The sequence below is a fragment of the Dromiciops gliroides genome, chromosome 4, assembly GCF_019393635.1.
Source record: "Dromiciops gliroides isolate mDroGli1 chromosome 4, mDroGli1.pri, whole genome shotgun sequence".
NCBI lineage: Eukaryota > Metazoa > Chordata > Mammalia > Microbiotheria > Microbiotheriidae > Dromiciops > Dromiciops gliroides.
In genome coordinates, this window is record NC_057864.1 from 450,903,245 (window position 1) to 450,908,261 (window position 5,017).

Here is a 5,017-nt window from a genome sequence, read left to right on the forward strand (position 1 = left end):
TACAACACAGATCTGCACCTGCTAGGAGGGTAGTGCGGTCAGGAAAAGTTAAAGTGATCTGCTCAGGTCCACGCTGGTGGGGTGATACAAAGACAGACCTTGCACATTTAGATAGTACTTTTCTCTAGCCCGCCCCGGGCTGTGGTTTCTTTACTGTCAATCAGTCACAGAGGCAATGACTCGGCGAGCGGGTCCCTGGCTGTGTGGGCTGAGCCAGGGTGCCCAAATTTGATCAGACGCTCAAGCTCTGAAACTATTATTCAGCTGTGCGAGGTAATAGACTCATATCTGTGTATTCGAGCCGGAGTCAGTGAGCTTTTCTGCCATTTCCTTATGAATTTCATGTGCGACATGAATGTGTCCTTGGTTGCTCCTCTCTGAGACTGTGACTGTACCTATAGAGCAGAGTCTGTGTCTGGTCCGAGTTTCAGGTTGCTATGGCAATGTTCATACACAATGTTCATACATTGCAGGAGAAAGTGCTGATGGTCGGAGGATCCTGCAAGACGTTTCCTGCAAGATCCAGCCGATCCAGCCCGTGTGCCTCTAATCCACGGAGGCTCCAGAAAAAAGAATGCTTTTCCTGGTGACCGAGGGACTTTTGTATAATAGGATGGGGTTCTCCAGGCTTTTCCCTTTGTTTTTCGAGGAGCGTCCTTAATATTAACTCCTATTCTTTCAACTTCAACATACACCTGGCAAACTACGGACTCATATTTACATAATCACCAATGTCTTTAAATTCAATTGGTGAAACCTACCTTTAAAGCAACAGGAAATAATTCTGCTTCCAATTTATGTGCCTTTGCTCGGTTTTCTACTGCTTGTGAGGCTCCAGTGGCGCAATCGGTTAGCGCGCGGTACTTATACGACAGTACAAAAGCGAGTAATGCCGAGGTTGTGAGTTCGATCCTCACCTGGAGCAGGTGTTTTTTCCCGTGTAGGAAAAAAAAACTGCTTGGATTTTTACTCTTGAGGAGATATTATGGAAGAGTGCTGGGCTGTAGATTGATAATAGACTATTCAATTTCTGTAGTTTGCTGTTTTGTGTTGGGGAAAAGTTTTTGCAAACAGTAAGGAAGACTAACTTATTAGAACTTAGTAAAACGGTACTGGTTTGCTAAATTGCATCAGTACGTATTTGGAACTATGGAAGAATGTGAATTATCAAGTTTAATCACCAACTGGGCCACATAGACCTTTCCCAAGAAATTCTTTAGTACAAGTGTTCAAGAAGGCATTCAAAAAGAAAAGTCCCAGTCACTAAAGAGTTGTACAAGATGCGGAACTGTGGGTTTTGCCAAACACACTTCAGTAGGTTTGCTGCAGACAGCAAATATCAGACCTGGTGGGAGAAGAGAAGAATAGGATGATTGAATAAATCAATAACCATCCCACTAGTAAGTGATAAGATGTTAAATCAATCTCAGTCATGGTCTTTAGACTGTGTGAAAAACTTTGAGGATCATCGGATTGTGTGTAATAACTCTAGGCAGGTTTGCATTTGGATGAATGGCTTTGTAATGCCTCCTGTATTCTACATAAGAGCATCAAGTTAGCTGGAATTGGAGAGTTCCAGTCAATGGCAAGCTGGGGAAGAAACACAGTGATTCAGAATAATTCTAGCAAACCCTGAAAGGAGGAACTTCCTAGGGTTGGTGGTAGGAGAGGGAAGAGAGGCTTTAACATGTCTCTTTCCCCTCACTCCTTGAGTTGGAGGAGAATCTTCAAAGGATCCAGAGTATGTTGGACTTCCCATCCTCCCATTGATGTGCTGGTGGCACCTCTGATTTGACTGACAGGAGGGTCTGCGTTGGGAGGCAAGGACACACTGATGCAAAGTGAAGTGAGTAGAGAAAGATAAAGAATATACGTAATGACCTAAGCAGTGTAAAGGTCTATGTGGCCCAGTTGGTGATTAAACTTGATGATTCACATTCTTCCATAGTTCCAAATACATACTGATGCAATTTAGCAAACCATACCATTTTACTAGATTCACAACTGCACAAGGAGCTTAGCAAAGAAACTCGGTGTGTAAAGGGAACTTACTGAGCAAGCCATGAATAGGAGAAAAGGACTTCTAGCAATTCAGAGTTGGGTGGTCCCTTTGCCACATGTGCTTTCTAGGCTTGAAGACTGCTTTCCCCAGACTCTATTTGCACTTCTGTGAGACTGTCACAGACTTTTGGGGATGACACTTTGTATCTACACTTTTAATAGTAAATACTCCTTTAGAAAAACAATTTTGTCTGGCTGACTAAATTAATTTGTAGTTGATAATTTGGGGTGGGTTGAGGGAGTTTGGAAACACACCAGTGGAATCTTGCATCAAAGGCATAAGACAATCAATCATTCAATTCCTCATGGGGATCTCTAGAACTCTGAGGGGGAGGCAACCTTGCTCTGGGACCCAAGATTTGTCTGTTTGAACTGGGATGAGTGGGGCATTTATAAAGCACTTATTATATGTCAGGAAGTGTGTTAAAATATGATCAAGCAAGACAGTCCTTGTCCTCAAGGAGGTTATAGTCTAAGGCGGGCGGGGGTGGGGTGGGGTGGGGGAAGAAAACATATAAAGGAGCTGGGAAAAGGGTGTTGGTGAAGAAATACTCAGAAAGAAGTAAATAAGTTTTTATCCATCTATCACAGTGACTTTCCTACTTAAACCTACAAAACTAACAGTTAAAGTACAATGTGAATCCAGTGTTAATATGCATTAGAAACAAATAGAAAGGAAAAATCAGAGGGAAGACCTATGAACTGATGCAAAGTGAAGTGAGTAGAGAAAGATAAAGAATATACATAATGACCTAAGCAGTGTAAATGGAATTAAGGTAGACCTACTAGAAAGTGGGGCAATTAGGTATTGAAGTGGCTAGAGCACCAGGCCAGGAGTCAGGAAGACATGAGTTCAAATATAGCTTCAGACATTTACTAGCTGTGTGAACCTGGGCAAATCACTTCACCCTATTTATCTCATTGTCCTTATCTGTAAAATGAGCTGGAGAAGGAAATAGTAAACTTCTCCAGTATCTCTGTCCCAAGAAAGCCCCAAATGGGGTCATGAAGAATCTGAAATAACTGAACAACAACTAGAAAGAAGGGGAAATGCCTCATTATCATCTTTCAATGGCTAGGCCTGACTTTAACAGTAATTCAGCTTTTTTACTAAAGAATCTTCAATTTAGGTGGAGCAGTGGATAAACCACCGGCCTTGGATTCAAGAAGACCTGAATTCAAATCTGGCCTCAGACACTTGACACTTAGCAACTGTGTGACCCTGGGCAAGTCACTTAATCCCCATTGCCCTGCAAGAAAAAAAAAAAGAATCTTTAGTTCAAACCCACATTCATAACCAAGGATGGAACTTTTTTTCATTTTTCCCAGGGAGTCCTTGAAGCCCATTAAGAAATAACCAGGCAATACTATTGAAGGAAGACTTGGAGAAGCCCTGAAACTGAAACACAATTAACAATTTATTGAGCATCTGTTGTAAAGAGAGCAGTATAAGGGGCAGCTAGGTGGCACAGTGGATAAAGCACCAGCCCTGGATTCAGGAGGACCTGGGCTCAAATCCGCGCTCAGACACTTGACACTTACTACCTGTGTGACCCTGGGCATTTAACCCCCATGGCCCCACAAAAAAAAAAAAGAGCAGTATACTAGGGGCTGTGCATACTAAGGTATACAAAATATGGTCCCTGAGCTCAAAGAGTTTACTATTCGGTTGATGAACCAGAACATGGGAAGAAAAAGATAAATAGTCAGGTCAAGTAGCATTTGCTACATCCCATTGAAAATGAAGATTTTTGTAATGTCATCTGTTCAAAGTTGTTAGTTATTCAATAAGAGTGGATGAATTTTCATTTTGAATATTATTAAAATACGAAGGAATATTTGAGCTGGTGAGGCCATTGAGTTCATGGACTTTAAGTTTTACCTCTTATAGATGAGGAAACTCACAGACAAAGAAATGAAGTAACAATCATTATCGATTAGCATCATGATGGAACTAATAGTAAGGGCTCTAGAATCTTGGTGTTTGGTTTTTTTTTAACAGATGATCTATCTGAGTCAGTAATATACTTGCACGTTGCATTGCTGAGCAGCTTATAATATTTGAACATTCAGTTTGGCCAGGGAAGAGGGGAGATTCAACCCAAAAGTTTGCACTCTCTTCTCTCTTGATTTTCAAGGCTTTGCCATCAGTTGCATTGACTGACTAATTAATGTTATCCTGTTAAGGGTATTTTACAAGTAGGATAAATTGTAGTGGCAAATAGACCACAATGTTTGAAAGGATCGGTTTGTTTTTTGCCATGATCTTTAACAGAATTAGGGTCAACTAAGGTGTTGAAATAGAGCACCGGGCTTGGAGTCAGGAAGACTCTTCCTGATTTCAAATATGCCTCAGACGCTTATTAGCTGTGTTACCCTGGGCAAGTCACTTAACCACAACTGCCTCACAAAAAAAAAAAAAAAGGAAGCTGTGACTTAGCCAGCAAGGGGTCAAACTGTTTCACTTGGCCTGGTCATCAAGCCACAGGATATTTAGTCACTTTACATATGCTGACTTTCCCAGCAACTGTAGCCAGCATCCCTATTGCTCACTGGAGGTTCTCAGCTCAAGAATGCTTAGACCAGGGCTTTTTTTCTACACCCCTTTCTGCTAAATTTGCATCTCTCCTCTACTACTACAACCAGAAATAAAGAGAGGGAGCTGGGGAATCTTTGGAAGGATGGTGCTGGTTCCTATTAAGCCTGTGTCCCAGAGGGTTTCACTTTCAAAACCGTTCTCATCTCTAAGTGACCCTAACATTCAGCTCTTGTCCGGGGAGCCACTCTGCTCCAAGCATCTTTCCTATACGGGATAATGGTACCACAAATCTTAATCGAAATCAGTCCGGAGGCTACGGACTGTAACAGATGCGTTTTTTATGCAAGGGGAAGGAGAGAACTATTGGCCCATGGTAAGAATAAAAATTTTACCATGGGGAGAAAAATATGCCTGCGC

At 41.8% G+C, this 5,017-nt stretch overlaps 1 non-coding gene across 1 annotated transcript; it reads left to right on the forward strand.

Annotated features, from left to right (window-relative positions):
- The first annotated feature begins 831 nt into the window (after positions 1–831).
- Positions 832–925, forward strand: TRNAI-UAU. The gene is made up of 2 exons: positions 832–869; positions 890–925. It is a non-coding gene; the product is annotated as a tRNA-Ile (tRNA).
- The last annotated feature ends 4,092 nt before the right edge of the window (positions 926–5,017 follow it).